The sequence below is a fragment of the Hyla sarda genome, chromosome 3, assembly GCF_029499605.1.
Source record: "Hyla sarda isolate aHylSar1 chromosome 3, aHylSar1.hap1, whole genome shotgun sequence".
NCBI lineage: Eukaryota > Metazoa > Chordata > Amphibia > Anura > Hylidae > Hyla > Hyla sarda.
The window spans coordinates 381,996,873-382,019,854 of NC_079191.1; the positions used below are offsets into that span (position 1 = coordinate 381,996,873).

The 22,982-nt window shown below is 45.5% G+C and overlaps 1 long non-coding RNA gene across 1 annotated transcript in view; it reads left to right on the forward strand.

Annotated features, from left to right (window-relative positions):
- The first annotated feature begins 6,917 nt into the window (after positions 1-6,917).
- Positions 6,918-22,982, forward strand: part of LOC130360836 (uncharacterized) — a 51,736-nt gene continuing 35,671 nt past the window's right edge. Inside the window, exon 1 of the long non-coding RNA XR_008890818.1 lies at positions 6,918-7,047. This is a non-coding gene — a long non-coding RNA (uncharacterized LOC130360836). The remainder of the gene's footprint in view (positions 7,048-22,982) is intronic.

A 22,982-nucleotide genomic window follows, 5' to 3' on the forward strand; every position in this document is an offset into this window, starting at 1 on the left:
GGCTAGCCAGAAGCTAGGTCACAGTAAGGGTGGCTGCTAGGGTCTATCGGCTACACGCTACCTAGGGCACTTTTACATAACCTACCTAGGTTATTCTTAGAAATACGTGTTTAATCCTTTATTCGCAAGAGCACCTACTGGCCAGGCAGAGCATCTCACACACGCAATGAAGGAGAAGAAGAAGTGTACCTAACAGTAGCAGGAATTGGGTATCAATATGCTACAATTTCTAAAGTGTTTTTTTTTTTTAAGTGAGATATTTACTTTAGTATATGTACTAGAGAAACTTGAGGTAGTACATTTAAGTGAGGAATTTAGAGTACTGAAAAGTAATTGACAGAGCATTGAAGTGGGTTATCAAAGGTACTATGTGTGCAGGTACTAAATGTGAGTCCTGGTACTTATGGGTAATTTGCCCTGTGTAGTCCTTTGAGACCGCCGCAACACCACCTCTGAGTCATCAGGAGTTCCTTCACTTAGGGATTCTACAAGAACTTCAGTCCCCGAGGGACCAGCTGGAGGGCTGGAAGCAGCAGCAATATCTTCGGTTGGACTGGGGGGTTCTCTGAAGACAGGTGGAGTAGTGGCATCAATATCTGGAGCAGTCACTGGAGCAGGACTGATGTTGGGTGTAGCAACCAATGGTGGTTGACAGGGAGTAACAACTACTGGCAACTGACTAGGCAGAACGGCTACCAGTGGCGGCTGGCTGGATGGAGGTGGGAACAGTATAACCCAATACATGGTAGGCTGCTGAGATGGGAACAAAGGAACATCCATAGTGGGATAAATTCCTTCTCCCGGCACATATTCTCTCACTGGCCTTGTTGGAAGTGGAGTAGAAGTAGAAGGAGGAGCGGAAGGAGTAGGAGGAGATGGGCCAGCACATCTTCTTTCAGGCACACTTTTATCCTATTCATGTGGACCACCTGTGGCTCGAATCCGTCTTTCTGTATCTCGTACACATCCGTCTCAGGATAAGTGACTGCAGTAATGGTGTATGGCTCCGTTTCCCACAAGGAGTCCAATTAATGGGTTCTAGGAAATTTTCTGAGCCACACTTTATCTCCAAGCTGTAAGGGCTGAGCCGAAGCATGTCGATTGTAATCTTTCTGCCGGCGTTCGTGAACTTCACCCATTTTCTTCTCAACAATGTCTTTTGCTTCCTCAATTCTTCGTTGATGCTCTGACACCCAACCTTGGGAAACCTGAAGAGATTTGTTGAAAGGTGCCTGTAGCCCGAAAGTTCGGTCCTTTGGATGTTGGCCGTGTTGGCGCATCATCAGGAAAAAAGGCGTGTACCCCGTAGAGCAGTGGACAGTGTTGTTGTAAATTTCTAGGAGTTCAGGCAACAACTGGGGCCACTCCTTTGCTTTGAAACAGAGGCAGCTCTAAGCATTTGGATGAACACTTGATTGATCCTCTCGCAAAGCCCATTCCCTTGGGGATTGTAGGCCGTCGTCAGGAGCTTCTTGCAATCATGCAAGCGGCAAAGTTCCTGGAACAACTGGGCTTCAAAGGTGGTTCCCCGATCCGTGAGGACCGATTCGGGACACCCCAGAGGTTGGATCCAGTGTCGATAGAAGAGCTGAGCAGCAGTATTGGCGGTAAGATCCTTGACAGGGACCACGATCACCCACTTAGAATAATGATCCACCATGGTTAGAGCATGACAATAGCCTGATCGAATGTGGGCCAGCTTCACTTGATCCAAGGCAACAATTTGATTCAGCCTTTCTGTACAGATGGGATGTAAAGGGGCCCTTGCGTCCCTCCGGGGGTTCTTTATCACGTTGCACATGGAGCACTCAGCACACCATTTCTCGATGTCTCCCCACATCCAAATCCAGTAGAATCGCCTTTTGACGGTGATCTCTGTCTTATGGACCCCGAAGGGTCTCCATCTCTCCTGGGAACCACAATCTGGTGTATGCGGTCGCCGGAGACTGGGTCCAGGGAATTTCGGTAGACCAGCCCCTTGTGCAAGAATAGGCGATTCCTCTGCCGCCACAGCCGCTTCAATTCGAAGTCCCCGTGGGCCTTGCGCACCCTATTGGGCACTTTCTTGTGGAGGTAATAGTCTAGGAGGTCCCCGATAACCTGGCTTTCATCCTGAAGTGTTTTCCAGGTGGACAGGTCTTCAGGGACTTTGGGAGATACAGGTCCGTCACCCACATGGGCAGTTAGAGCACTCTGTCTCATGAACCTTCGATAGAAGGGAGGTATTTCCACATCTTCCCACACATCCTCAGCAGGAGGTGCTTCTCCCGGGGCCATACGAGAAAGTACATCCGCATTAACATTGGTTTTTCCGCTACGATACTTGATGTTGAAATCATAGTTGGCCAACCGAGAGGCCCAACGCTGTCCCAGAGCTCCCAACTTAGCAGTGTTCAAATGGGCCAAGGGGTTGTGGTCAATGTAGACCGTGAAGGGGGTAGCAGCCAAGTAGTCTTTAACCCCTTAAGGACCAGGCCATTTTACACCTTAAGGACCAGAGCGTTTTTTGCAAATCTGACCACTGTCACTTTAAAAATTAATAACTCTGGAATGCTTTTAGTTATCATTCTGATTCCGAGATTGTTTTTTCGTAACATTTTCTACTTTAACTTAGTGGTAAAATTTTATGGTAACTTGCATCCTTTCTTGGTGAAAAATCCCCAAATTTGATAAAAAAAATATGAAAATTTAGCATTTTTCTAACTTTGAAGCTCTCTGCTTGTAAGGAAAATGGATATTCAAAATAAAAAAAATTTTGGTTCACATATACAATATGTCTACTTTATGTTTGCATCATAAAATTTATGAGTTTTTACTTTTGGAAGACACCAGAGGGCTTCAAAGTTCAGCAGCAATTTTGAAATTTTTCACAAAATTTTCAAACTCACTATTTTTCAGGGACCAGTTCAGTTTTGAAGTGGATTTGAAGGGTATTCATATTAGAAATACCCCATAAAAGATGCCATTATAAAAATTACACCCCCCAAAGTATTCAAAATGACATTCAGTAAGTGTATTAACCCTTTAGGTGTTTCACAGGAATAGCAGCAAAGTGAAGGAGAAAATTCAAAATCTTCATTTTTTCATTCTTGTAGACCCAATTTTTTAATTTTTGCAAGGGGTAAAAAGGAGAAAATTTTTACTTGTATTTTAAACCCAATTTCTCTCTTTAATGGGTAAATTGTCCCCAGTGAGAATCCTATGTTTGATCATGGTGGTCCTGCCAAAGTCTGTGGGGAACTTGCTGAAAGCTTCTTGATATTTCTTAGCCACCTGGATGACTCCTTCCACCTGTTCCTTGGGGGTATCTTCGCTTCCTATCTGTAGTTGGCTCCACCAAGGTTCCGCAGGATTCTGGTCCTCGTTGAACCACTTGTGACTTCGAGACCACATCTCTGACGTCTAAATGGTGTAGAGTAGCCACTGGGGTATACTTGGGTAGTTGGACCGCAACTTGAGAGAGGTTAATAAGTCTCACTGGAACCTTTCCATTACATATGGTTACCAGGCTTCTAGCGGCTCGCACCAAGGGACAATCTTCTAGTAGAAGGGGTTCCAAGAGCGCTTGGTAATCTTGATTTTTCACCCCGGGTCGGGCACGACACCAAATAACTGTCTCCGTCTGTGGCTGTAGACTAACGGCTCGGATATCTTGAATCCTTACTCGACAGATTTCTCCTTGATGATTCACGAACTTCTGTTCTGCCTGGAGGATTTTGAGGTTGTGGTGGGCAGCTCGCCGGCCTGGGGGTGACAGGTGAGGGAGAGATGCATGCAGTGCACAGACAATATCATCAAAACAGTGCCTCATAATATTCATGCCTAAAATGAAATCAGCTGCCCCTCATCCTTAACATTTGTGACAATCACACCCTGCCTTCCCAACACATGTTTTCCCACCTGCACCGTGGGCCCCCATTAACCATGCCTGGGTACTGGTTTCCCGTTCCCTGCAATTAATCTAAACTCCGCTTCCTGAGGGTCACACAACCTTTATGGGCCCCAATACTTATACAAAAACCCCTGCGGAATAGTGGATACCTGAGACCCCGTATCTATCAGAGCTTGTAACCGGATACCTTCAATCATCACCTGTACATAAGGACAAGAAGCTACATACATAGACAGTCCTTTCTTGTCACTGGTTCACTCTGGACCTTCAGTCTCTACTCCTGGGGTGCGGTCCTCAACCCCAGGGGACGCCCGTTTAAAGCCCAGCATTGGCTCTTCCAGTGTCCATTCTTGTTGCAATAACTACAGACGGGTCTCTGACCCCCAGATGGTCTCACAGGAGGGGTGCTAGGTGGACCAACAGGGCGAGGGTCAACTTTCTTAGGTGGTGGTGTTGCAGATCTAGGAGGATTTGGCCGTACAGCCATCTCTTTAAAGGCCTTGGCTAACTGTTCAATGTCCTGTTTGATGTCTTGTAAGTCAGCTGTCCAAGGGCTAGAAGAAGGTGTTGACGGGGCAGATTGAGAAGGGACAGGCGGCTGGGGCGAAGGCCCTGGAAATTCGGTAACGGGAACACTAGTCTCTTCTGTCTGAGGTCCCGACTCTATTACTGTCAGGATTCGGGCAGGCTGGAGGTGGATCCTCTGTGTCAGAGAGGGATTGGCGTGGACCGTGTCGGTGGACCGGTTCTAAGTTGCTACTGGTTTTCACCAGAGCCCGCCGCAAAGCGGGATGGACTTGCAGCGGCAGTAGCAACCAGGTCGTATCCAGCGGCAACGGCTCAACCTCTCTGACTGCTGAGATAGGCGCGGTACAAGGGATTAGACAAGAGCAGGGTTGGACGTAGCAGGAGGTCAGGGCAGGCAGCAAGGATCGTAGTCAGGGGCAACGGCAAGAGGTCTGGAACACAGGCTAGGAACACACAAGGAACGCTTTCACTGGCACAATGGCAACAAGATCCGGCAAGGAAGTGCAGGGGAAGTGAGGTATTATAGGGAAGTGTACAGGTGAAGACACTAATTAAAACCCATGCGCCAATCAGTGGTGCACCGGCCCTTTAAATCGCAAAGACCCGGCGCGTGCGCGCCCTAGGGAGCGGGGCCGCGTGCCGGGACAGCACAGATGGGGAACGAGTCTGGTAAGCGGGTCGGGATGCGCACCGCGAGCGGGCGCGTCCCGCATCGCAAATCGCATCCCGGCTGGGGACATTATCGCAGCGCACCCGGTCAGCGGGTCTGACCGGGGAGCTGCGAACAGGGGAGGAGCGGGGACCCGGAGCGCTCGGCGTAACAATTACCTTAACCGCTAGTCTCTTAAAAGCTGGGAAGGCCATGTCGGGATTTTGCAGAGCCAGCATCCTAAGTTGAGCCTTTTCCCATTAGTTCAGTGCCCCTTCTATAAAACGGTCCATCAGTACTCGATTGCTCTGATCAGGCGTGATGCTGTCCAACTTCTGTTCCGCCTCTAATGCACTTTGTAAAGCTACTGCATATGCTCTGAGGGTCTCACCCGGCTTCTGACGTTGTTCATATAGTCTGAGGCGTACCTCTGAGGGAGAAAGAGATTCAAACACTTGAGAGAGTCCTTCAAAAATCTGTCCCACTGTGGCTTTATCAGCCGCCGGCGAAGTTCTTCCAAGGCGGGTCCCTGGAGCTGTCCCAGAAGCAGCTGTATCTGTTGGTGAGGGGGTAATGCATAAAGTCTCTCAATGTAAAAGGGTCACCATTGTAGGTGGTAAGCACAGGATTCCTCAAGAAGACAGGTGCAGCAACAGGGGCTCCCAACACATAGGGAGAGACTAGAGGTGGACTTGCTGGGTCTTGCTCCGCCAGTGATGGAGGTCTTGCTGGAATCACAGGTAGAGTACGTCTTTGTGAAGTAGAAGGTGTTGGGAAAGATGGCAGCACCCTTCTGACTTGGGGTGGAGACCCCATTGGTGGGGCCACTGGAGCATCGCCCGCTTGCTGTTCAGATGGGGACTGTGAGGCTGCAGGTTCTGACATTTCTGTATTTGGTATGTTGGCCCTTTAAATAGATCTTGAATTCCTAGGTCCCAAGGAGATACGCAGTTGTTCTCTAATCTTGAACTTGAGAGCGTAAATTTCAAACTTGAGGGCGGTGACTTGAAACTCAACAGCTTTTAATTGAAATTTGAATGCGTTTATCGGCAGCTGAGTGATTCTATATAGGACTTCAATTCAGCAATCTGGTGTCTCAAAGTCCCGTACTGTTCCGGCTCTTTGCAGCTTCCCATTCTTTGTCGCACTCTGCGCCTTTTCCCATGCTGAACTTGCTCTCTTTGTTGGTCTTCGGCACTAGACTCCAACAAAATGGCCGCCGCGGCACCGCGGGCTTCGGTGGGCGGGGTTTCTGGGAGGCCCCGCGCTAACTTCAGTACTTCCTTTCACAGCTTGTAGCTCCGCTGTACTGTTCGCCTCCCCTTTACTTTACATGCGCACTTCCTCCACACAGCACCGTGTGCGCAACCCCTTACTCCAGAGTATAAGTCACAGTACATGAATAAAGTTCATTTCTGGGGGGGGGAGTACAGTTTCACTAGTGGCGACTGTAGTAGTCACACACCCGAATCCTGTTCGTGCAACGCCAAAAAGGCTTTGTGGTATGCCTTGGTAGTTGGGGTGTTGTGATAGATGAGGGGTTAATGTTAACCCTATAGTTCATGACGCCAGGCTGAGGGCTAGTATGCTGAGGTAATTCTCCGGCCTATCGCCACCCTTCCCAGTAACGATAGGTGCATGTATAAAATTACTTAAGGTCCACAAGGTACTTGAACTTGAACTTGGATAACTTTACTGAAAGGCTTGCGGTACATCCAATGCACAATAACAGTCTCAAGATTACAGTCTCTATATAGTGCAATGACTGACAGTTGCTGCAGACCTTGACTTTTGGCCGCCGCTCCCTTATATGGGCAGGGGCAGGGCCGTTTTCACTGGTCTAATTAACTGTCACTCACCGTTACAAGGAGTGATGGGAGATATATATACGTCATAGGGGCCTCCAAAGGTCCTGAAGCACAAAACCATAGAGTTCACCTGATCACATGACCCGCAGGTCCTGCTACGCTATGGACAGGTAATTAACTATTTATTTACATTTATACAATCCTATAGATATAAATCCCAAATGGTTACTGGACAACTACTATCTGGATGAGAGGTGAATAGGGGTGAACTAAACAATAAGGACCCCAACGTCCTAGGGACTCTGGCTAAGGGGACCTATATACACAGGTACCGGATAGGATATGGTACCGGGACACCACAATACCATCACTGTATTTGTAATAAATAAAGTACACAGGCCATAGCACACTGTAGTCTACTGTAAAGGAAAGTTTTTTTTCAGGGCTTGTCTAAATATGTTTAATATACCCATGTTTATTCTGTTCACGAATCTGTCTGCTTAGAAGCATTGGTTACGTACTGTATAAACAGAAATAAATACTGTGCTAAATGTTGATCATTGGTTTTGACAGCCATAAAATGTAAAATACTATGCAAATCACAATCAGTTATTTGCTGTCATTTTTAGGAATAATCTAACCCTTAATAGAAAACCTCTCAAGACTGGTATCCAAAACCAGCAATTCCTGTATGTTCACAGCCTGTTGAATAGGAGTCATCATAAAATAACCCTCTAAATGACAGGATGAGCCCTCATTGACCTGATCTAGTGGGGAGATAAAATGGCCCTTCTGTAAGAAATCAAGACGACAGAATAAGGGATGTCATGTGGATGTCCGACCACTCTTGTGTTCCGATGAGGTTTCTAGTATTCAGTTGTTTTTTTGGGGGGGTTTGTTGCTTTTTTTTTTGACTGCCTCTGCATTAAATTCTAGCCAAAACCAGAAGTGGATGAAAAATGAATGGAATTTTTTTATCTAAAGGTTTAGTGGTATATATTGCTACAGCTTAGTGCCTTTATATTACTCCTGCTTTGCCACTGCTTATTGTAATGGCATATATAATATATGTTTTGTTTATTTGCATTACTTTTCTTTTCTTGTTCCCCCCCCCACCTCTTTTTCCTTTCCTACACCCCAGTTATTTTATTCTGAAAATAAAAGGACTTCTGCTTCTCCTTCCTGTCTTTGGCTAAAAAATTACCATGGGGGATATCCTTAACCCCTTAAATGGTCACTGTCATGAACTTTTTTTTTTTTGTAATTAAAATAAAGTACTGTGTGAAATCCGGCCACTAGGTGTCTCCCTCCTAGTGGCCGTCTGTAGCCTGTTGTGACGTCACAGATGAATCCCGGCCGGGCATCGGTCCAATTCAGTCAGGCTGCGCTCGCTCCCTGCCAGTCAATCAGACAGGAGGGAGCAAGCACTTTGAACTATGAGGATGCGCGCAGGCTCCCTGGCCTCGCACGCCGGCCCCGGTGTGTGATGGAATTTCCCCCTGTTCTTTAGTCTTTTTCGGGCAGGCGGGTGGAGGGGCGGAGCGGGATTGTGCGGCGGGGCTTGGGGGAGAGGGATGAGCAGCAGCTGCGACCATCGCCATAACACACATACTGTTTTCACCACAGGGTGCCTCCAGTTGTTTCCCCACTAAAACTCCCAGCATACCTTGACAGCCAATAGATGGAAGTCGGCCCCCCCAGGCATCAGTGACGTCGTGCCTGCCGGGGAAGTCTGCCTGTTAAGTGAGCACACTACCAGGAAGACAAAAAGGCATTTTGAATCTAGTAAAAAAAAAAAAAATTAAAGGCAGGGACTATAGATTGGCAATAGGCAGGGACAGAAAATAAGAAAAAGGGCGGTGGGAGCTACTCTTTAACCCCTTAAGGACCGGGGTTTTTTCCGTTTTTGCATTTTCGTTTTTTGCTCCTTGCCTTTAAAAAATCATAACTCTTTCAATTTTGCACCTAAAAATCCATATGATGGCTTATTTTTTGCGCCACCAATTCTAATTTGTAATGACGTCAGTCATTTTGCCCAAAAATCTACGGTGAAACGGAAAAAAAAATCATTGTGCGACAAAATTGAAAAAAAAACGCAGTTTTGTAACTTTTGGGGGCTTCCGTTTCTACGTAGTACATTTTTCGGTAAAAATGACACCTTATCTTTATTCTGTAGGTCCATACGATTAAAATGATACCCTACTTATATAGATTTGATTTTTTAAGACTTCTGGAAAAAATCATAACTACATGCAGGAAAATTAATACGTTTAAAATTGTCATCTTCTGACCCCTATAACTTTTTTATTTTTCCGTGTATGGGGTGGTATGAGGGCTCATTTTTTGCGCCGTGATCTGAAGTTTTTAACGGTACAATTTTTGCATTGATAGGACTTATTGATCGCTTTTTATTCATTTTTAAATGATATAAAAAGTGACCAAAAAAGCACTATTTTGGACTTTGGAATTTTTTTGCGCGCACGCCATTGACCGAGCGGTTTAATTAATGATATATTTTTATAATTCGGACATTTCCGCACGCGGTGATACCAAATATGTTCATTTTTCTTTTTATTTACACTGTGTTTTTTTTTTTATTGGAAAAGGGGGGTGATTCAAACTTTTAATAGGGGAGGAGTTAAATGATATTTATTCACTTTTTTTTTTCACTTTTTTTTTGCAGTGTTATAGGTCCCATAGGGACCTATAACACTGCACACACTGATCTTCTATGCTGATCACTGGTTTCTCATAAGAAACCAGTGATCAACGATTCTGCCGCATGACTGCTCATGCCTGGATCTCAGGCACTGAGCAGTCATTCGGCGATCGGACAGCGAGGAGGCAGGTAGGGGCCCTCCCGCTGTCCTGTCAGCTGTTCGGGATGCCGCGATTAGCCGCGGCTATCCCGAAAAGCCCGACTGAGCTAGCCGGCCACTTTCGGTTTCACTTTTAGCCGCGCGGCTCAGCTCTGAGCGCGCGGCTAAAGGGTTAATAGCGCGCGGTGCCGCGATCGGCACTGCGCGCTATTAGAGGCGGGTCCCGGCTTCACTATGACGCCGGGCCCGCCGCGATATGACGCGGGGTTACTGTGTAACCCCGCGTTATATCAGGAGAGCAGGACCAAGGGCGTACCTGTACGCCCTTGGTCCTTAAGGGGTTAAGGACCCAACCCATTTTCACCTTAAGGACCAGAGTGTTTTTTGCACATCTGACCACTGTCACTTTAAGCATTAATAACTCTGGGATGCTTTTACTTTTCATTCTGATTCTGGGATTGTTTTTTCAAGACATATTCTACTTTGTGTTAGTGGTATATTTTTGTCGATACTTGCATCATTTCTTGGTGAAAGATTCCAAAATTTGATGAAAAAATGGAAAATTTTGCATTTTTCTAACTTTTAATCTCTCTACTTGTAAGGAAAATAGACATTCCAAATAAATGATATATTGATTCACATATACAATATGTCTACTTTATGTCTTCATCATAAAGTTGACATGTTTTTACTTTTGGAAGACATCAGAGGGCTTCAAAGTTCAGCAGCAATAACAGAAAAAAGCCCTCCAAAATTTGAAACCCAATTTCTCTCGAGTAAAAAAATGTTTTCACTGAAATGCTGGTTTTTCCCAAAATTTTTACATTTTTACAAAGGGTAATAGGAGAAAATTACCCACAAAATGTGTAACCCATGTGTGTATGGAAATACCTCATGTGTGGACGTCAATTGCTCTGCTGGCGCACTACAATGCTCAGAAGAGAATGAGCGCTATTGAGCTTTTGGAGAAAGAATTTGTTTGGAATGGAAGTCAGGGGCCATGTGGGTTTACACAGCCACCCATGGTGCCAGAACAGTGGACCCCACCACATGTGACCCCATTTTGGAAATTACACCCCTCACAGAATTTAATAAGGGGTGCAGTGAGTATTTACACCCCACTGGCATTTGACAGATCTTTGGAACAGTGGGCTGTGCAAATGAAAAATTACATTTTTCATTTTCACGGACCACTGTTCCAAAAATGCTCACTGTATCTCTTATTACATTACATGAGGGGTGTAGTGTCCAAAATAGGGTCACATGTGGGGGGGGGGTCCACAGCTCAAACTTGAAGCAGGAAACTCACTGTAAACCCGCCCCTGTAAATTTACACTGTATATTCACATGAGGGGGGCAAACCTCCAGCTGTTTCAAAACTACAACTCCCAGCATGTACTGACAGACTGTGCATGCTGGGAGTTGTAGTTTTGCAGCAGCTGGAGGCTCCGTTTTGTAAACACTGCCATACGAAACATTTTACATTTATATTGGGGGGGAGGGACAGTGTAAGGGGGTATATATGTAGTGTTTTACCCTTTATTATGTGTTAGTGTAGTGTAGTGTTTTTAGGGTACATTCACACTGGCGGGTTACGGTGAGTTTCCCGCTAGGAGCTGTGGTGAAAAATTTGCTGTAGCTCAAACTTCAAGCAGGAAACGTAATGTAAGCCCGCCTGTGTGAATGTACTTTTGCAACAGTTGGAAGCACACTGGTTGGAAAATCTTCAGTTAGTTTCTGTTACCTAACTCAGTATTTTCCAACCAGCGTGCCTCCAGCTGTTGCAAAACTACAACTCCCAGCATGTACTGATCACCGAAGGGCTTGCTGGGAGATGTAGTTATGCAACAGCTGGAGGTACCCAACTACAACTCCCAGCATGCAGAGACAGCTGTTTGCTGTTTAGGCATGCTGGGATTTGCAGTTTTGCAACATCTGGAGGTCTACAGTTTAGAGACCACTGCACAGTGATCTCCAAACTGTAGCCCTCCAGCTGTTGCAAAACTACAAATCCCAGCATGCCCAAACAGCTGTCTGGACATGCTGGGAGTTGCAGTTTTGCAACATCTGGAGGGCTACAGTTTAGAGACCACTGTTTAGTGGTCTCCAAACTGTAGCCCTCCAGATGTTGCTAGGCAACTAACTGGCTTCCGTAGGATCCAGGGAGCCGTATCGCTGTCCTCTGCTGCCGCTAATCGCCACCCACTGCCGCTGCCAATTGCCGCCGCCGCCGATGGTAAGTTGCCCTTCGGCGCTGGTTCCTGTCGGTTTCACCGGACAACAGTGGGTGGGCAGAGCGGGGGAACCGAACGTTAACCCCCCTGCCCCCGCTCTGCTATTGGTCGTCACTTCTGAATGACCAATAGCAGGGATAGGAGGGGTAGCACCCCTGCCACCTCACTCCTATCCCTTCAGGGGTATCGTGGGTGTCTTGGACAACCCCGATCCCCCTTATTTTCCGGGTCACCAGAGACCCATATGACCCAGAATCGCTGCAAATCGCCGGCGTGAATTCAGGACCCTCCTGGGCATTTTCACGGGGTGCCTGCTGATAGATATCAGCAGTCACCCCGTTTCGGTCCTCGGTACGTCCTTGGTCCTTAAGTACCAGGGCGTCAAGGTGTACCTCCGGGGGAAAACATTTTTTTTTAAATCAACTGGTGCCAGAAAGTTAAAAAGATTTGTAAATTACTTCAATGAAAAAAATCTTAATCCTTCCAGTACTTATCAGCTGCTGTATGCTACAGAGGAAGTTGTGTAGTTCTTTTCTGTCTGACCACATTGCTCTTTGCTGACACCTCTGTCCATACTAGGAACTGTCCAGAACAGGAGCAATTCCCCATAGTAAACCTCTCCTGTTCCGCACAGTTCCTGACACAAACAGAGGTGGCAGAAGAGAGCACTGTGGTCAGACTAGAAAGAACTACACAACTTTCTCTGGAACATACAACAGCTAATAAGTACTGGAAGGATTAAGATTTTTAAATAGAAGTCATTTACAAATCTGTTTAACTTTCTGGCACCAGTGTATTTAAAAAAAATAGTTTTCTACCGGAGTACCACTTTAAGGACATTACAATTTTAACAAATTAAACGTATTCATTTTTAAAAGTTTTCTATCGACTTTTCATATCAATTTCTCATCATTTTCAAGTTTTCTGTTTGCTTTTATTGAATGGGATCTTTTTCCAGGGAATTATTTTAGTGTGATATTAGAGGAGCTAACCTGATAGATCACTCCCTCCCCCTCCCTCCAGAAAGGTTGAATCAAGCAACAGTCCCCTCAAAAATAGGACAAGGTACCTATCTGCTCCTGACAACGCCAGCACAGCTTCGAGTCCGAAAGACCCATGTGGTGTAGTCATTCAGGAATGTTATACCAGCAGGTGAGGAGTTTAACCCCTTCCCGACTTATGACATGCCGCGATGTCATGGGTCAGGTGAGGGGAATATGACGCAGACCCGCATGTCGGGTACGCATCATAACCAGCAGATCCCTACTGCTATCAGCAGCAGACATCTGCCGGTAATGACGGACTTTGGAGCTGGCTTAAATGGCCACTGTCACAAAACTTTCATTATTAACCTTTAAGGACATCGGGCGTATGCATACACCCTGCATCCCGAGTACTTAAGGACGTGGGGCGTATGCATACGCCCGTGGGAATTCTGGTCCCTGCCGCTAGCCGGTTGGGGACTGGACTGGAATGCCTGCTGAAATCATTCAGCAGGCATCCTGGCACATCGCCGAGGGGGGTCCTGAGACCCCCCCCACGTTGGCGATCGCAGAAAATCGCATGTCAATTGAGACATGCGATTTTCTGCTATTCCGGGCTGATTGGGTCTCTGGTGACCCAATCATCCGGAAAATAGGGATGATCGGAGCTGTCAGTGACAGCCCTGATTATACTGAGGGATAGGAGCGAGGTTGCAGTGCTGCGATCTCCTCCTATCCACTGCCATTGGTCAGAACTGATTCTGGCCAATGGCAGGGCAAGACAGTCCGTTCTGCCCACCCCTGGATGTCGAGGGGAACGTGGGGAGAAGATGGAGGCCGGTACCTGGAGGAGAAGATGCCTGGGGACCCCCGATCATCGCTGGAGACTGCTGGATCCTGGCTCAGGTAGGGAAACTACGGGGGGGGGGGGGGGGGGATGAAAGTGAAAGTAAAGTGATCTTTACTGTGGCAACCACTAGGAAGGCCAAACTGCAACTCCCAGCATGCCCAGACAGCCAAAGGCTGTCTGGGCATGCTGGGAGTTGTAGTTTTGCAACATCTGGAGGGTCACAGTTTGGAGACCACTGTTACAGTGGTGCCCAAATGGTAGCCCTCCAGATGTTGCAAAATTACAAATCTCAGCATGCCTAGACTGCCAAGGCATGCTGGGAGTTGTAGTTCTGTAACATCTGTCAGATTTTGCAAATTTTTATAAATTGCTGCTCTACTTTTTTCAAAAAACAAAAATATGTCCATTTTATGATGCCAACATAAAGTGGACATATTGTATTTGTGAATACAAATTAAATTTATTGGAAATATCCATTTTCCTTACAAGTAGAGAGCTTCAAAGTTAGAAAAAGGCAACATTTTCAAAATTTTCATGACATTTGGGGATTTTTCACCAAAAAAGGATTAAAGCAACGCCGAAAATTTACCACCAAAATAAAGTCGAATGTCACGAAAAAACGATCACAGAATCAGAATATTCGGTAAAAGCGTTTTCGAGTTATTAATTCGTAAAGCGACGGTGGTCAGAATTGCGAAAAAGGGCTCAGTCCTTAATTTGAAAACGGGTTGCGTCCTTAAGGGGTTAAATACAATAGAGCACTGTAAAATATGTATATTTGTAAATACATTCAATTATTTTTTCATTGATTTACCTTTAAAATCGCCTGTATAAAAGTGGCCACTAGGGGTCCTCATAAAAAAGTCGCTATGTGAAAACCGACAGTGGCAACACTCCTGGCCTGTCGGAGTACAGGAAATGAGGGTGGGCTTTAGAAGGCTCTGTGCAAGCTCCCGACCTGTCACTCAGCACAAGGATAAACATAGGCATGTATTCCCACGCCGTGCTTCAGCTGTTTGTTCGTCACAGGTACTGCCTGGGGCTATAGTGCTATCCCAGTCGGAGTACACGACTGGCTGGGATTTGTAGTCCCATTATGCAATATGTAAGAGGAGCAGAGGATTATATATATTATCCTCTGATTCTCTTACATATTGCATAAGATATTATGTGACTGCATGACTGGCTGGGATTTGTAGTCCCCAACACACATTATCTTATGCAATATGAAAGAGGAGCAGATGATTATATATATAATCCACTGCTCCTCTTACATATTGCATATTGAGATCCAGAGAAGAAAGGGTTACAGAGCAGCCCGCAGTGATTTGATGAGGAGATCCAGAGAGGAAAGGGTTACAGAGCAGTCTGCAGTGATTTGATGAGGAGATCCAGAGAGGAAAGGGTTACAGAGCAGCCTGCAGTGATTTGATGAGGAGATCCAGAGAGGAAAGGGTTACAGAGCAGCTTGCAGTGATTGGCTCAGTGACACGCAGTGAGGGAGGAAATTCAGTCATGTAGAGTGAGGGCAGAAGAGGGACCCGCCCCCTGCCTGTGAAAAGATGAGTGTAACGCCGAGCGCTCCGGAACCCGCTCCTCCCCCGGAGCGCTCGTGGCGTCCTGTTCATCCTTGCAGCTCCCCGGTCAGACTCGCTGACCGGGAGCGCTGCTCTGTGTCCCCCGGTGGGGATGCGATCCGCGTGGCGGGACGTGCCTGCCTGCGGGTCGCATCCCGATCATCTCACCTGCCCCGTCCTCCGGCTCAGTCCCGGCGTGCGCGGCCCCGCTCTCTAGGGCGCGCGCGTGCCGGGTCTCTCAGATTTAAAGGGCCAGTGCACCATTAATTGATGCCTGGCCCAATCAGTTCCTAATCACTCCCTACACATAAAAACCCACTTCCCCTTCCTGCCCTTGCCGGATCTTGTTGCCTTAGTGCCAGTGAAAGCGTTCCTGTGTGCCTATTGCCTGTGTATCCAGACCCTTTGCCGATGCCCCTGACTACGAACCGTTGCCCAGACCTTCTGCTACGTCCGACCTTGCCTTTGCCTAGTCCTTGTGTACCGCGCCTATCTCAGCAGTCAGTGAGGTTGAGTCGCTATCGGGTGGAACGACCTGGGGGTTACCTGCCGCAGCAAGTCCATCCTGCTTTGCGGCGGGCTCTGGTGAAGACCAGTAACCCCTTAGATTCCGTTCCCCTGGTACGGCCCACGCCATCGCCTCACTGACACAGAGGATCCACTCCCGTGTTCATCCCACTACCAACCCGGATCCTGACAATGAGAACAGACTACAACTGATGTAAACTGTTTTCATTAGAAATATAGGGGCTAAACACATAAAACTTAGATGTACATGATCAGGGTGAGGTACTGAGTAACGCAGTTTTTTTATTTTTTTGGGATATGATAGGTATGCTTTAAGGCTACCTTTGGCAACAATTGAGTGCTGAAAACATAGATTAATAGTATTACAATTATCTATATAAGCCACCTAATGATGGCTTATGATAGGTCCCTGGAAGCAAAAAATGTGTAAAAAAAAAAAAAAAGAATTAAAAATTGCCTTTAAAAATATAAAAAAAATCCTCCCCCCATTAAAAGTTCAAATCACCCCCATTTTCCCATTGTTCAAATAAAACACTGTAAAAGAAAAGAAAAGAAATATATTTTATATCGCTGTGTTTGTAATTGTCCGAACTATTAAATAGTACCTGTCACTAAATAGTATTTTCTAAACTAACTCAGGCTATGTTCCCTAACTACACCCAACCCCCCCCGCCCTTAAATCTTTTTTAAGAGCTTTAAAAAGCTCTGTATCTTACCTTTCTTCTTGCTCACATTCAGTGAGCTGCCGGCAGGAGGATGTGGGCATGCCCCAGCGGGTGCTATGTCACTAAAGCCTGCTTCCGCCCTCACTTCACGCTGGCCCGAGGGAGTCTGGACTGAGGAGGAGCAGCGGATAAGCTTCAGACCAACTGGGACAAGGTGAGAACTTCTTCCACAGATCTGTCCCCTGTCTCCAGCCGGACTCCAGAACACACTGTTCCGTGATGGGAGTAGTAGTACCTGTACTAATTGACAGATCACCCGAATCTGTTGCCATCCTTCTGTATAATTTATAGATGGGGCTGGACGCTCTTCTATGGTCCCCTGCACTGCTGTATATATACACCTATTCATATTTCCCGCAGAGAGCTGTGATTGGTCAGATGGTTCCAGCCAATCACAACTCTCGGTGGGAAATATGAATAGGTGTATATATACGGCAGTGCAGGGAACCATAGAAGAGCGTCCGGCCGCATCTATGCATTATACTGGAGGATCACAGCGGGTGTCAGTAGCGATATCCGCTCTGATCTTTCCTTAACTGCAGGTACTGCTACTCCCAAAATGGAGCAGAGTGTGCTCCATGTTGGGAAAAGCAGTACCTGCAATTAAGGGCAGATCACAGTGGGTATCACTCCTGACACCCGATGCGATCGTCCTATCTATTGCAGAGATGCAGAGTGGCTCTATACAGCGCTCGAATCTCTGCACTATACTCCGGCCAGTGATGTGAATAGAATGTGATAGCCTGGGGTTGTAGGGTATATGGGGTGTTGCAGTTCTGTATAATAAAGGGCGCTGTTAACCCTTGTCACTCGTGACACCAGGGTGAGGGTTAAAACTCTGTCGTAATGCTGGGCCTATCGCCCCCCTTCTCAAGAGCGATAGGTGAGTGTAAAATAAATGGATTGTCCACAGCAGTGCGGAACTTAAAACTTGCAGGAACTTTACTGAAGATTTTCTGTACATGCAGTATCGGTAACAATCCAAATAACAGAGTCTATATAGACAGCACAGCAGTGACTGACAGTTGCTTAGGACCGGAAAGTTCTCTGAAGATTAGGAGGATTGTACTTGCATAGATCCGCTGGATTTAGGGGTTAGATTAGGTCCAGAGATCTTGCGGAGATAGCGGGGAATTGTAAGAACTATCCGTCTCTAGCGCAGGCCTAGGCCGAAAGGTTTTGGCCTAGTAATTGTCTTGTAAGCTGCGGAGGTCCTACCTCGTCCAGAGTCAGCAACCCAAGAGAGCGACAAAATGGCGCAGCTCCCTTACATGGGCAGGGGCTGGCCATTTTGGATTGGTCCACATAAGCTGTCACTCACCGTTACAATGGATTGTGGGTGATCACCTGACTAGAACCACCAAAGGTCCTTTAGCAAAACCATAGAGTTCTGTAACGCGGTCACATGACACGCAGGTCCTGCAACGCTAAAACAAGTGAGAAATACCATATACATATATTCATATAGATTATATTTATAAATATGAAGTTACTAAGGGGTAACTAGGGGTTAATTAGGGAAGCAACCCCGACAGTCCTAGGGACTCTAACTTTGGGGACTAATAACTAAGGCACAGTATTAAATACAGTGCCGGGAGACCACAAGAACATCACTCATTCATATTTCCCGCTGAGAGCTGTGATTGGCTGCAACCATCTGACCAATTCCCACTCTGGGCAGAAAATATGAATGAATGATGTTCTATTCACATCACTGGCTGGAGTATAGTGCAGAGATGCGAGCGCTGCATAGAGCCACTCCGCATCTCTGCTATATTATGGACGATCACATCAGGAGATATGTCTATTAGTACAGTCTGTTCCATGCTGGGAATAGTAGTACTAGCTGCAACCATCTGACCAATCCCCACTCTGGGCAGAAAATATGAATGAGTGATGTTCTATTCACATCACTGGCTGGAGTATAGTGCACAGAGTGGGAGTAGTAGTACTACCTAAAAAATGTTTTTTAAAAAAGAGAAAAAAAAAGTGAAACACACATACACACTTTATTATAAATTTATGAAAATTTTGTTATAAAAAAATAAAAATTTTGACCATGACTACTGTATCTTTTTTTTTTTTTTTATTGTTTATACCCTATAAATTTTGGGTACCAAAAAAAGACCAAAGGGGAAAAAATGCAACTTCCACTCAAATGCAAAAAAAAGCCAGAAAAAAGTAGAAACGTAGAGCCTAACATAGCTCCATAAGTTGAAAAAAGTTATAGGTGTCAGAACATGGCATTGGACAGGCTTTTTTTTTTAAGTTTTAATTTTTTTTTTACCCTAATACGAAACAAAAATTACCCAAGTTTGATATCATCAGAATCGTACTGACCAATAGAATAAAGTTAGCATGTAAGATTTACATTTTTATGCGACCTAAAAAAAAATATTGCCCCACAAAATTGGTCAATTTCATATTTTTTTAAAATTTTGCCTTACACATATTATTTTTTCTGGCTCCGTAATACACTAAATGATAAAATAAAGTGCGCTAATGAAAAGTACAAATTGTTCCAAAAAAAAGAAGCCCTAATCCAACTTCATCAGTAGAAAAATAAAAAAAACATATGGATCTTAGAATGTGAAAAAAGTGAGCCAAAACAAAAATAATCACTGGGTCATAAAGAGGTTAAAATTATTTTCTTGTGTTTTAATCCACCTTAAGAAGCCGCGAGAGTTGAGTAGAACAAAACTCCTCTCATCCTCTGTGAGGGTTATGTGGAGATCCCAGTGCCAGGAAGAGAGATATAATGGCGGGAGGGGTGAGATCTCTGTGATTTTTTGAATAGTTTTTATGCTCAAGTGGTGTGGAAGAATGTGGCAAATCTTTACTGATTCTTACGCTATGTTCACATGTTGGAATGTCTGTATGGAAAATCTTCGTGACATAAACATCTGCCACGGAAATTCTGCCATGTGCACAGCGCAGCAGAATCCCTTTGAATTCAACAGGACTCTTCTGCATCGGAATCTCCGCACAGAATTCCAAAGCAGAATTCAACACAGAAATTCCCCCCTGTGAACATGGCCTTAACCCCTTAAGGACCGGAGGTTTTTCCGTTTTTGCATTTTCGTTTTTTGCTCCTTGCCTTTAAAAAATCATAACTCTTTCAAATTTACACCTAAAAATCCATATGATGGCTTATTTTTTGCGCCACCAATTCTACTTTGTAATGACGTCAGTCATTTTGCCCAAAAATCTATGGTGAAGCGGGAAAAAAAATCATTGTGCGACAAAATTGAAAAAAAAACGCTGTTTTGTAACTTTTGGGGGCTTCCGTTTCTACGTAGTACATTTTTCGGTAAAAATGACACCTGATATGTATTCTGTAGGTCCATACAATTAAAATGATATCCTACTTATATAGTTTTAATTTTGTCGGACTTCTGGAAAAAATCATAACTACATGCAGGAAAATTAATACGTTTAAAATTGTCATCTTCTGACCCCTATAACTTTTTTATTTTTCCGTGTATGGGGCGGTATGAGGGCTCATTTTTTGCGCCATGATCTGATGTTTTTAACGGTACCATTTTTGCATTGATAGGACTTATTGATCACTTTTTATTCATTTTTAAATGATATAAAAAGTGACCAAAAATGCACTATTTTGGACTTTGGAATTTTTTTGCGCGCACGCCATTGACCGAGCGGTTTAATTAATGATATATTTTTATAATTCGGACATTTCCGCACGCGGTGATACCACATATGTTTATTTTTATTTTTATTTACACTGTGTTTTTTTTTTTATTGGAAAAGGGGGGTGATTCAAACTTTTAATAGGGGAGGAGTTAAATGATCTTTATTCACTTTTTTTTTCACTTTTTTTTTGCAGTGTTATAGGTCCCATAGGGACCTATAACACTGCACACACTGATCTTCTATGTTGATCACTGGTTTCTCATAAGAAACCAGTGATCAACGATTCTGCCGGATGACTGCTCATGCCTGGATCTCAGGCACTGAGCAGTCATTCGGCGATCGGACAGCGAGGAGGCAGGAAGGGGCCCTCCCGCTGTCCTGTCAGCTGTTCGGGATGCCGCGATTTCACCGCGGCTATCCCGAACAGCCCACTGAGCTAGCCGGCATGCTTTCGGTTTCACTTTAGACGCGGCGTTCAACTTTGAACGCCGCGTCTAAAGGGTTAATAGCGCGCGGCACAGCGATCAATGCCGCGCGCTATTAGCCACGGGTCCCGGCCGTTGTTAGAGGCCGGGCCCGAACCGCTATGACGCGGGGCCACGCCGTGGCCCCGCGTTATAGATCGGGAGTGGACACATGACGTTCCAGTACGTCATGTGTCCTTAAGGGGTTAAAGTTTTTAATCATGAAGCGGTTTTATTCTGGGATTTTATGAGACAAAATAAAGACACAGAGAGTGATATGGACTGTTGTGAAGCCATTCCCAATAGTCAAAGATGTTTTATCTGTTTTTGCAGATTTTAGAGTAGTTCAAATTATATAAATGTAAAAAATCTGTTCTTATTAGTGGTTGAAACCAGCAACCACTGAAACAGATTGGATCTACATGTCAGACAGTGTTGTCCACTTCCGACAGAAGGTCTTTATGTATGCATGGAGACAAAGGGGCACGATTCATGTTGGATATGATCAAAAAACGTAGGGAGAAGACGTTTATACAATCTGTTACCTCAAAGACGGGTCAGGTGGTGACTGATACTGCGACCATTGCGAAAGCCTTTCAAGCATAATACACGGAGCTGTACAAAATTCCACCTACCATACCTGACGACTCGACTCGATCCCGAGCCATTGTTCAATTTTTCCATTCCCTACACTTACCTACCCTCTCGAAAACAGAAGGGGAAGCCTTACTAGAGCCTTGCACGGTTGAGGAAATTGGTAACTTTATGTTGTCTTTCCCGATAGGAAAGAGCCCTGGTCCAGATGGGCTCAGCATGGCCTACTACAAGGCGTTTAAAGATGCACTATTGCCCAAATTGACTCAATGGTTCAATGCTCTGCTGAAACGTAGTCCCCTTCCCCGCAAGCGCTAGAAGCCCACATTACTATTCTCCCCAAGGAAGGGAAGGACCACACGCTCTGTTCTAGCTATAGGTCTATCTCGCTCCTCAACTTAGATGTAAAATTGTAGGCAAAAGTACTGGCACAATGGATTAGTCGCTACCTCCCCCGGCTAATTCACACAGATCAAACAGGATTTGTAAAGGGTAGAGAATGCAAACATAATGCCTATAGAGTCATGCACACAATACATTATGCTGCTTCATCCAAGACCCCGCTCATACTTCTCGGCACAGATGCCGAGAAGGCATTTGATAGAGTCTCCTGGGACTATCTTGGGCACACGCTTACTAAACTGGGCATTCCCCCATCATTTATTGCGGCCATTATGTCCCTATACTCTAAACCAAATGCCCGTATTCGGGTAAACGGAACCCCTTCACCTTCCTTTTCTATTCAAAACGTCACACGTCAAGGGTGCCCCCTCTTCCCTTGGTGCTCTGTACAATTTTACAGTCAACTATTCTAAATCAGAAATCCTCAATGTATCGTTGCCACCACATGGGGCAGCAGCCCTCAAATCGCAATATTCATTTACATGGCCGAAACGCAGTATTTAATACCTTGGTATCACCCTTCCTGCTTCCCTCTCTGACCTGTTCTCACTCAACTACATCCCCCTGTTACATAAAATGAGGACCCAGTTAGAAACCTATAAACTGCCATACATATCATGGATGGATAGGAGAAGCCTGCTACAAACATAGGTCATGCCGTCCGTACTCTACATTTTATGTATGATACCCATTAGTTTGCCGGCCAATTATCTCCTTCACTGGGAAAAACTTTTCAACACGTTTTTGTGGTCAGGGAAGAAACCCCGCCTGAAAACAGATGTTGAACATTGGTACAAAATAGTACACATTCAAATAGTGGCGGAGATACTTTCCTCCACCAGTCTACTGCAGGGCAATTCCTTAGAACTTTCGCAGCTGTCCACTCATAATGTCTCCATAGAATAAGCCATCTGGCTCCCCACAAGATCCTTGCTCCTCAAAACTACTAACCCTCTGTTACACGGCACACTTAAACTCAAAAAGGCCTATAATAGAAGAGAACCTTTGGATAAGACACACAAACCCACTTTGTCCCCTGCATTACCCTAAGTCCTTTCTCCTGACACTCACATGACTGACGGGACTCCCGTCCCAGGAGCGCTTGAAGGCTCTACTGCCCCACGCCTCTCTCAACTTCCTTCAGACTTACATGGTTAGGAGGACATGCGTGTCACTGCTGAGGGTGTATGGCATAGTTGATGACCTGTATTTGCTTAAAAAGCTGGCTCTCGCTCATGATCCCACTGTGAACCGACCTAAACTAGCTATGTTCCG